Raw genomic sequence first — 12,199 nt, forward strand, 5'->3', positions numbered from 1 at the left:
AATCCTGAGTTTGGGGTTAAAATGATAAGCGTAGCTATTAGCACTAATACAGTGTGTTTAAAACTTAATGAGGCTATATATAGGATTGACATATGATCCTAGGTCAGATATTTGCACCTCTACGTAGCATTTGCTGGAGCCTTTGAGCAGCCACCTTGCCATCTCCTTCCTCATCCTAAAAGAAGCCAAGTGACCACCTTTCCTTCCATTCTCTTCATCAAAACACCTTGTGAGTGTGTGAATAATCATTTTGAGTGGGAAAATTGCATCTTTTCTGGTTGTTGTTGCTGTCTTGGGAGAGTAAGAGAGCTAACTTCTTGGCTAAGAGGAGAGGGAGCAATTTCCTTGGTTGTGGGAGCTCCAAGTGTTGAGCTTTGTGCAGAAAGAGCCAACCTTGTTGTCATTTTCGTGGTTGAGGGAAGTCAGACTTAAGGAGCTGTTGTGAGATCTTCAAGAGCACCTCCTTGCTCTGTTTTAAGCTTGGGTAAGCTTCACCATCTTTGATCATGAATTTCCTTAGTTAAAAATAAAGCCTTGAACGCATGTAATAAGCCAAAGTTCATAACTTAAGGTTGGGTAAGGTTAAACACACCTAGAAATGCATGTTTTAGCTTCTGGAATCGTTAAAAGAGAAACCTTTGGGAATGATATCTCACGAAATGCAAAACTGCATTCTGTTGCGAAATATCTGGATATGGTATCCAGATATTGATATCTGGATATAGGTCTTGTGATATCCGAATATGGATATCCGGATATGGCCCTGACATATATCCGGATATTCTGAGAATTTCGGGACAATAACTATACTGTTCATACAGAATGTTATTTTGGGTTTGGGGACCCATGATTGGTTAATATGGACTTCTGCAATAATTAATCTAAGTCAGAATCTAAGTGATTAAGGGCTTATGGTTTTGTGAGAAGCCTAAAGACATGAAACGTAAAAGGAAAGCGTTGTCTTTATGTCATATGCTTGTAGAATATGATTGTTGATATGATTGTTGGTCCAAACAGATTGTGATTGTGCTGTGTGTGGACTTTGAGCAGGTGTGGACCTTGGATTGGATTGATTTCTTAGAGATAAGCTTTCGTGTCCTCGGTTTAGCCCTTGTTGATTCCACCATACCTCATGGGGGGATGGTTTATATGCATGATGTGTTTTCATGCTTTGATATTTGAAATGCTGTTGAGCTTTGTGTGCAAGTGCCTTATAATATGTATGTGTTGTTCAACTTAGACGGTAAGCCTGATTATGTGGCTTTATACAATACGGTGATCCTGTGGGTGGGTGCAAGTGGCGTCTTGCACTAATGTGGGTAATAGACGTATATAAATCCTGCATTTCTCTAGCCAATAGAATAGTATTGACACACATGACATGATTATCTGTTGTATTGCACTGATTTTGGAACTGATAATGTATATTGTTTTTAGAACTTATATTGCACATGTAAGTGAGCTCGGGGAGGAGAAATCCTTGAGGACCCTTTGTCTTACCGAGATTTCTGTTTAGAGACTCACCCCACATTTGGGGCACATTTTCAAGTTCAGGTAACTCGGGGGTTGAGACCTCGGGCGGCAGGAGGCCGGAGCTTAGTTGACTGCTGATTATGTTTCTAGCTTACATTTTATGGATTGCTATTATGCCTGTTGTCCTTATACTGTTGTTTGAGTTGAGACTCTGTTGGGCCTTGTTTCTTTATTTGGTGAGCATAGGGATTGTCCATGCCACATTGTGTTGACTCTGTTGTTTTAGATTCAAGTTATATAATGTATCAGGATATTGTCCGGGCTTCGTGTTGTAGATCCGTGTCTTAGATACTCACTTATTTATATTATGAGGTTATTCAGTGTAAATACCTGTCTATTTGCATTTACATATAGACAATGTTTTGAAAATGAACTAAGTAATCAACTTGGTTAAGATTAATAACATCATAATTGAAAAGAAAAAAGTTATTCCGCATTTTAAATTAAGCGCAGCTTAATACGATGACATGATAACAAACCGGGTATACACCGAGTGTTACAGACATCATATGGCCAATTTACATCAATAAGTCCCTAATGCCTCAATACACAATATGTGGCCATGGAAAAGTCTCGTGCTCACCAAAATACCAATATAAACAAAAGGTATGAAATATACATCAATTTCAAAAGACTTAGAATCTAGTCATAAACACCCAAAAGCATGGCAATATCAACATGCAATATGTTCATAACCTAAGTCCAAAATACTAGATACAATGTTATGTGCATCAAATATAACTATCCAAAATGCCATGCTCTCTATATGCACACCATGGTCAACTCCTCCGCTATGCAGGCCTCTTGCCCGAAGATCCTCCATGCTCACTATAACCTAAAATAATGCCACCAAACGCGGGGTGAGATATACAAATATATCTCAGTAAACCAAGGGTACTGGAGGATCACTCTACCCAATGGCTCACTCAATGTGCATACAATGATCATCATATAAATGCATAATATACAAATATCACATAACACTGGGCTCACATCCAAGAACATCCACATAAGTATTTCGTTCAAGGACCCCATCATATAATTCCCGGGAAGCTTCTTAGTGCCTCTCCCATGGTTGAGACGACTCCATGGCAAAACCCAACTGGAACTCCAAAGAGACCTATCCAGCAGAAGTCCCACGTTTGAATCATCCTGGTACCGCTCCCAGAGACGATCCCACGGCAAAACCTGACTAGAGTTCCCAAAGGAATATCACCAGAGAAAGTCCAAACCACACACATCTACTGGCCAAAGATCACAGATATGTCACACAACATGCTCCAAGCATGTCACACAATCATGTCAATAATGCGTGGACATACATTTTTATACAATGTCAAGGAGCACACAATCCAAGCACTACCCTCCACCGGGTATGGTGGAACACACAAGAGAATGAACCCCAGTACCAAGAGTTTACCTTAACTCCACAAGCAAGGCTCTTCAATATAAGCTCCAAGCTTAATCCACTTCTATTGAGACCGTGAGAGGTAACCTATATTGATCAAATAACAAAGATCATCAACAACTTTACCCCAAGTCATCATGATTCTACAACCCATAATAAACCTCACCATCATATCCATCACTATCAAACCATTCCACATACCCAATGGACACCTTACCACAATATCTCTCAAATGTGTTTACATAGCCATTAATGACAACATGCAAAGTCCAAGACAATTCCAATGATTCAAATATGTTTAATGTTCCTCTAACCTCCATATTAAATTTCCCAACAACTACATACAAGGTCCATCTACCATTTTAATGACTTCCACCATAAATTTCAACACTTTCCAATCTAAATTTCACTAAGTTAAAATTTACATAACACTATAATTTTTACTGGTTCAATCATAATCATACATCATTCTAAGCATTTAATTACAAAGTAGACATATCATTTAATGCTCCTAACTATCATAACTCATAACCAAACATTCATCCATTTTATGATTTCTATAAAAACTCAAAGAGAGTATAGAAACTTACCACCAATGGTCTTCAAATGATCCTAGGATAGGTTTCCAACCAATTAATCAACCCAAAAGAACACCAAAAATCCCCCAAAATACCCAAATTTTTGTGGCTGAAAATAGGGATTATATCCTCACACAATGCTCCCCACAAGATGCACTCTACATGAAAGTCACTCACAAGATCAAGGGGAACAACTTTGTAGTTGGAAGTTTCTCCTAAATATGGCTCTAACTCAATGTAGAATTTGAGAAGCTCAAACTACCCTAAGAATGGTGGAGGCCGCATGAGGGAGAATGAGAGAGAGGAGAGAGAGAGAGTGCTGATTTTGTGAAAAATCCTTTCTCACATGTGTTATAACTCACTCACTTAAGTGAAAGTGGGTCCCACTTGTCACTTAACTCACTAAAACATCCAATTTAACCCACAAATTCATAATCTACATATTTTTCTCATTCACATCATATCTTTACTTCCAAGAAATATCGATCATATTTTTGCACTTATCGGTACAATTATATCGCAGTATTTTACACCAGTAAAACCACTATTCATCAAATTTCCAGAAACTTGACTAACCACTCAATTTTTCGTTCTGAATCCATTTTCAGGGTTAGTTTTCCCATTTGAGACCTTCTACACAAATTTTCTTTCCTAGGGTTACGTGTTTGCAATTTACCACTTTACCCTTTTTATGTATTTTGACCCTAATTTCAGGATTTTCACTAATCCTACCCTTTAATCCAAATTTTCATATATATAATTATACATTTTAGAAATACGAGGTGTTATATATATATATATATATACTTATCAACAATATTTCCTTTAAATCCAAATGAAACAACGATGTCATTGAACTTCAAGTGCCATCGACTTAAATCTTGTTTAAGTTCATATATTGAATTTTTAAGTTTGAACATCATGTACTCTTTTTCTTTTTCTATGAACCCTATTGGTTGGTCCATGTACACATCTTCCTCTAGATTTAGGAATTAATGAAATAAGGGTACAAATGTGTTGTTTTGTATTTTTGATTCATAAGGAAATTGTGTCATCTCTAATCTCTTTTTATCATATTCACAAGATGATGGAGATTTCGCTATTGCTCAAGAACTCAAGTCTAATGATGATATAACTGTCACATCCCTAAACATCGCCGGTAATTTCCTTACAAAATATCGACATATAATATATTTTTGAGAAAAGTGTTTGCTTTAGCCCAAATTACTTTTTACTAGCTTTTTTTAATGGATTTAATTGTACTTAATTAGAGGCCATGTCTTGGAGATGACCGAAAAGAAAATCAATATTTTTCTCTAGAAGATATTATACTTCTCAATAACTGTTATAAACTAGAGCAGGATTTTATTTTATTTATTTATTTTGAAGGGAGGGTTATTTTGCATATTTGTTGCTAGCAAGTACAGGTAAGAGGTCGTTTACAGTAATTTTTTTGAGTTCTAAATTCTGCATATTTAGATCTTGAAACGGGCAACTTATGATGCACCGACACTTTAAAAAACCTGACGTGTAGAGTTAGATACTTCCCGACACTTCTCAACACTCCAACACGCATTATAGACACTTAAAAAAGTGTTCAAAGGTTGTCTTTCGTTTTTAGTTTAAAGTATTAGATTTGTTGGATTACGATTACTATTTTACTGAGTTTAGTATAAATATTTGTGATATCTTAAGTTTCTTTACAAAATTGATGGGTATTATTAGTTTAGCTTCATTTTTTTGTTAAATTTTTGAATATTAAATATAATATACACTACATAAATTAAAAATATTATTTAATATCAAAATGTATCCTAACGTGTTAAAATCTAACTTTTTTTAGAAATAATGTGTTGGAGTATTGTGTCGTGTCGTATCTCGTGTCCTGGCACGAGCTGTCGAACTCGCGCAAATTAATAAAATCAGGTTTATAAAAATATGTAGTATAGTGAAAACTTGAGTCGTCTCTCAAGGAAATCACAAGGATTAAAATCGCTGAATAAAAACAGAAAATAAAATGGGGGATTTTTGTTTGATTTAAATTAAAAATAAAACGAGATGTAAAAATAAAATTTCTTTAATTAAAAACTAACCAACCCAGGATTAGGATTCGAAGGACATTCGTCATTCGATAATTGATAATCAATTTCGTGGTTGACCCTAAATAATTCGGAATCCCTGCAATTGTTTAGGAAACTCCTCTCTAGGCAATCGCCTAGCGTTTGGTCGAATGTGGCCCATCAATTTATGCAATCGCAAAATATCAGCCCGATTGACCTGAGGTCATTGGGTTAATCAACCTAATCACTAAATCTAGTGATTAATCTCTTCCTAAGAATGCAATCACGTATCTTAGATTGAACATCCACAATTGCGCGATGTCAACCTGAGTTGGGAAAAGAAACGAATTTGATTCATGAAAAGCACAGATCCTTTGGATTAAAACATAGAATCCTTAATCCTTGGGTTGATTAAGGAAAGCTTAGCCTAGCATGGCTAAGGTAAACATAATTAAAAATTAAGAAGAAGAAGCTAACTCCCATGTGCTTCTTCCCCACGTAAAAACGCTTTGTTCTCTTTCTTCGCCAACTCCCCTGTGCCTCTTCGATCTCTGTCCCTGGGTCCTCTAGGGAAAGATCTGGGGATGTTCCCCTACAAGAAAGCTATGGAGTCGTCGAAGGAAAAGGAGAGGAAACCCCCAGAAGAGTCCGTGGATGAAGATATGTTGGAGAAAGCAAACTGTGAGGATATGGTGGAAAGGAACCCTCGGCCTGTTGTCGAAACAGAGCCAGTTAGAATAAAGTCATGCCCTGTAGGAAATCGCGCAGTCTCCTATAAAGATATTGTTCTACAGCTTAATGGGAACGAGGAGGACTTTTGCAGTGACGACGAGGACTGGATGACTATCCAGAGGAGGGAAGAGGAGGAGGACGATGTCCTAGAAGAGGAACGTCCGGTGAAACAAGCGAACCCGCTTTGTCCAGTGTACTTTTTCTCAAAAACGTAACACAAAGAAGACTATAGGAAGTGGAGAAAATCTCTTATTATCAAGCTTCTGGACAGAAAAATTAGTAACAGATTTCTGATAACCAGACTGAAAAATCAATGGAAACTCCTAGGAGGAATGGAGGTCATCGACCTAGATAACGGGTACATCCTGATTAATCTCAAGGAGGAGAAGGATTATCATAATGTCCTGCATGGAGGCCCTTGGATAGTGGTGGACCACTATGTGGTGGTGCAATGGTGGAGGCCTTTGTTTGATCCATATGAGGAAGAAGTCAAAAGAATGGTTGTTTGGGTCCGTATCCCGGGGCTACCTTTGGAATTCTACACAACCCATCACCTCTGGAAAATAGGTAACCTCCTAGGGAAGACCCTCAAGGTTGACAAGAACTCTTTGAGGAAATCAGATGGTGGGGAGGGAGAATACACAGAGAAAGGAAAATACGCCATAATTTGTATTGAAGTTGATATGAGGAAAAACTTCATCTCGCAATTCCAATTAGGAGAGTTAGGAGATAAAATTCTAAATGTGGCTTACGAAGGATTGCATCTGATTTGCTTTAGGTGTGGTCGGTACGGGCATAGGCAAGATTCTTGCAGTGGAGGAAGCAACACAGAGAAACCCGCTGTTTTTGACCAGTCAGGGAAGCAGGTCCAGCTCTAGGAAACACAGCACAATCCTGTGAATAGGATTGCATCAGAAGAGGCTTTTGGCTCCTGGATGGTGGTTCATAAACAAAATAGAGGAAGAAGAGCAAAGGCTAGTCCACAAGGCCATTTAGAGGGAAGAAACAGTGGTCCTTTAGCAAACCAAATCGCCGGGAAATTCCCAAAGAAGATGGCGGCAGGTGGGCTAAGAGGAGGTAGTTCCAATACCATATTTGATGTATTGGCAAAAGCAGACGAAATTGTAGGAGTAGACTTAGCTAGTACCGAAGATCAGAGAACAGTCCCCACCAAAGAATTGACCATCTTGAATAGGGGCAAAGAACCAACGGTTATTCAATTGGACAGAGAGCAAGCTAGGCAAGTAAAGGGGCCTGCAGGAAAAGGTAGGACCACATCTCACAAAGACAGGGGAATGAAAAGAAACCCCATGTTTGGCCACGGGGGTAATAAGGGCCCAAACACCCACGTCAACAACATGCCAGCCCAAGGAAAAGCTCAATCCCATCTTAAGCCCTTATCCACATCGAATATCATCTGCCCAGCATCGGTGGAGACTGAAACTTCCCTAAATCAAGGATCTGCAGAGGAATCCCAGCTCAAGTGGCAGAGAAAGCAAAGAGAACAAGAGATCCTAGTCCATATGAGGTACATGGACACAACGCTAGAAGAAGCAGCATTGAGCAGAGCTATTGCGTGTTTGCAACCCAAAAGCTTGGTGATCCCAAACTTGTCTCGAAAGGAGAATTTACCCACAGAAAGGCACAGGGACAATGGAGTCCAGAGATCGAGGAGCAATAGCCCCACGAAGATATTGTTGGTGGGCAGGGAAATGCAACCACTTGCAGAAAGTCAGGTTAATGGGAGAAGTGGGCCCAAGGTTCCCACCACAACCCCCACAGGTGTCCAATGAACGTCATCACTTGGAACTGCCGAGGAGCGGCCAAGAAGAGGTTTAAGGGAATTCTGGGAGCATGAAAAATAAATATAAGTGTGATATGACTGTGATCCTTGAACCAAGGGTGAGTGGTGGGCGTGCTGCAAAAATCATTCGTAGTCTGGGTTATGATAACTCCATCATCGAAGAGGCAGAGGGCTTCTCCGGAGGAATTTGGACCCTCTGAAACCAGGACAGTTGCTTGGTCAAGTTAATTGAGAAAGGTAATCAATTTATTATGGTTAGGATATCTATCCCCAATAAAGCCCCTTTCTTGTTTACAGCCATATATACCAGCCCCAGAATTGATAATCGGCAAGATCTCTGGTGTGATCTTCATCGTCTCCATTCTATGCTTGATGAACCTTGGTTGCTTGCGGGAGACTTTAATGAGATACTCTCGGCAAGTGAAAAAAGAGGTGGAGCTCCGGTTAACCTCAATAGATGTTCAGATTTTTCTGCTGTGCTAAATGACTGTAATTTACTGAATCTGGGGAGCTACGGGTCTCGGTTTACTTGGAAGGGGCCAAAGTTCTCTCACCTTGACCGTGTTTTCAAGAGGCTAGACAGAGCCGTGGCCAATACCCAATAGAGACTGTGTTTCGAGGAAGCTGTGGTCAAGGTTCTCCCAAGACTGTACTCTGATCATAGTCCTCTTTTAATCTCTATGTTAAACAACTCGGATGAGTGGGTCCACAGACCATTCAGATTCTTTCCCCCTTGGCTTGATCATCCTAGTTTTAATCAGCTTCTAGAGGATAATTGGGAGCTTCAAGATGACACCCGTGTTAATCTCTCCAACCTGGTCCCTGTCTTAAGGGACTGGAATTCTAACACCTATGGCATCATAAACAGGAAAAAGAACTCCTTGATCTGTAGGCTGGATGGTATCCAAAAAAGGCTTGATTGGCGGTCTAATCCTTTCTTAATCAAACTGGAGTTGCAGTTGAGAAAGGAGCTAGATGACACTTTGGAATTAGAAGAACAAATGTGGTATCATAAAGCTAGAACGGCTTGGATTAGAGATGGGGACAGGAACACAAAGCTCTATCACGCCACGGCTATCACTAGAAGACGAAAGAACAAGATCATGGCACTGAGGAATGAAGGGGGGATTTGGATTAAAAGTGATGAAGCCCTGAAGAACTTGGTGACCAGCTTTTATGTCAATCTTTTTTCTGAAGACCAGGATTTTAGGTGTTGGAGGAATACAGCAAACTGTTGGCCCCAAATAGAGACTCCTCAACTGTAGAATCTCAGTAAACCTTTCTCATATGGGGAGATAAGGAATGCCTTTTCCCAAATGGGCCCTCATAAGGCCCCTGGACCTGATGGGTTTCCAGCAGCCTTTTATCAAAGAAATTGGAACTTCTTGGCTAGCAAGGTGTGTAACGACATCAGAGGGTACATTGATAAACCTGAAGAGATTTTTAACATCAATGAAACCTTGCTGGTCTTGATCCCCAAAATTGATAAGCCAGAGAGAGTTGATCAGTTCCGGCTGATAGCTCTTTGTAATGTCTTGTATAAGGCCATATCCAAGTTGATTGTCAATCGACTTAAACCGGTGATGGATAGGCTCATTTCTCCTTTCCAGACCAGCTTTGTGCTAGGGAGAGTTATTCATGATAATATGATCATAGCGCAGGAGATGACCCACTTCATGAATAGACTTACAGGTAAGAAGGCTTACATGTCCATCAAAATTGATCTAGCTAAGGCCTACGACCGTTTGAATTGGGAGTTTGTTAACCTCTATTTGATAGAGGCTGGCATCACTCAGCACTTGGTTAAAATTATTGAAGCTTGCATAAACTCAACTAATTTTCAGGTTCTTTGGAATGGCAGCCCCTCCAACAAGTTTAGACCTACTAGAGGCATCCGTTAGGGAGACCCTATTTCTCCCTATTTGTTTGTACTCTATATGGATAAACTATCCCATCTCATTGCTGAAGAGGTCCAGAGTAAGAGGTGGAAACCTATGAAAGCGAGTAAAAAGGGGCCTTATATCTCCCATCTTATGTTCGCAGATGACCTAATTCTCTTTGGCGAAGCAAATTTAGATCAATTAGGAGTGATGATAGGCTGCCTAAAGGAGTTTTGTGACATGTCTGGTCAATTAGTGAGCATAGAAAAGACGGTGATTTACTTCTCAAAAAATACATCCCCTGCGGCTAGAGAAGAGATTACTAGTGCCAGTGGATTCACGGCTACTGATTCCTTAGACAAATACCTTGGATCCATGCTATATCATGGTCGGGGGAGGAAGAAGGATTATGCTGGTGTCCTGGACAGGGTCAAAGTGAGGTTGTCTAAGTGGAAGAGTCAGCTTCTATCCTTTGCAGGGAGAGTGACCCTTGCTAACTCTGTCCTGAGCTCTATCCCGGTTTACCACATGCAACATGGGACCCTTCCAACCTCTATTTGCAATGAGATTGAGCAAATCCAGCATGCGTTTATCTGGGGTGACTCTATGGAAAAGAAAAAAGTTCACATGATAGCCTGGGAAACGATGTGCAAGCCAAGGAACTCAGGAGGGCTAGGAATTCATAACTTGAAGATTCATAATGCTGCTTTCATGCACAAAGCTGCTTGGAGGATGCTTTATAACAGTAACGCCCTGTGGGTTCAGGTTCTGAGAGGTAAATACGAGAGGAGTATGGACCTAAGAAGGCAAACCATAGTTAAAGCTTATGACTCTTCTTTATGGAAAGGAATAGGTGGAGTGGGGGATGAGTTCCTTGGTAGTATGCAGTGGGATGTGGGTAATGGGAAGGACATCCGTTTCTGGCAAGATAACTCGACCTATCTCAAGAGACCCCTCATTGAGTACTCCTTGGATGAATCAATGTTAATTAATACTGATACCAAGGTGGCTAATTTAAGAGACCATAAGACTGGAGAATGGAATATCGATCTTCTGCAATCTATGGTGCATGAAGAGGCTGTGAATTCAATTAATGCTATTCTCCCTCCTTCGGAGGAAAGGGGTCATGACTATCTGATTGGGGGGAACCTGGGGGCTCAGAAGAATGTGGTTAAACTTGCTTATAACCATTTGATGAGTTTTGATACTCTGGAGACCGATCCAACATGGAACTTAATCTGGAAGTGGAGAGGCCCCCAAAGAATCTGTTGCTTTGTCTGGATGGTATACCATGGGCGGCTGCTGACGAAGGAACACACGGCCAAATGGAGTGGATCTCCATACTGTCATGGTTGTGTCACCAAAGTAGAAAGCATATCCCATGTTCTTCGTGATTGCAGCAAGGCTGTCTCCATCTAGACCGAGTGGTTCGCAGGTAGGCCCCCAAATGATTTCTTCTCCTTACCAATTAATGATTGGATTAAGAAAAATCTGGTAAATGGGTGGGTTTCTTGCCAGTTATTGAACTGGAAAGATATTTTCTTCACCACTATATGGTTCCTTTGGAGATGGCGTAACAATGAGATCCATGATCCTGAGTTTTCTAGACCAGGAAACCTTCTCATTGTCATCTTAGTATACATTAGATACATCAGAATCAGCCTGCCAGATCGTCTTCGGGTGCAAAGTCAGCCCTCAGTCAGGTCGTGCGCTAGATGGAGAGCTCCCCCTCAAGGGTGGTGGAAGATTAATGTGGATGCAGCAGTGAATCAGAGAACTAATCTGGCTGCGTGCGGGGGCCTTATTAGAGATGAGCATAGCCGTTGGGTATCAGGATTCACGTACAAAATTGGCAATTGCTCCCCTTTAATTGCAGAGCTTTGGGCTATTCTAATTGGAGTGCAAGTGGCGTGGGAGTTTAATGCCCAAAGGATTATTGTGGAGAGTGACTGCCTCCTTGCCATCCAATCTATCAATACTGATGAAAATGTTAATATTCACCATCAGCTCATCAACAGCATCAGAAACTGGGTGAATAGAGCTTGGACCATAAAGTTTGTGTATATGACTAGAACCTGCAATGAAGGTGCTGATCTTCTTGCAAAGAAAGCCTTTTTTGCTAGGGAGCCCTTTGTAATGCTTCTGTCTGCTCCCTTTGTTTTGAATCCTATTTTGGATTCAGACCTTTCCTCTCTGTAGTTTTC

Source organism: Gastrolobium bilobum, unplaced genomic scaffold, assembly GCF_033153095.1.
Source record: "Gastrolobium bilobum isolate Gb01-03AN ecotype WA unplaced genomic scaffold, APGP_CSIRO_Gbil_v1 utg4894, whole genome shotgun sequence".
Lineage (NCBI taxonomy): Eukaryota > Viridiplantae > Streptophyta > Magnoliopsida > Fabales > Fabaceae > Gastrolobium > Gastrolobium bilobum.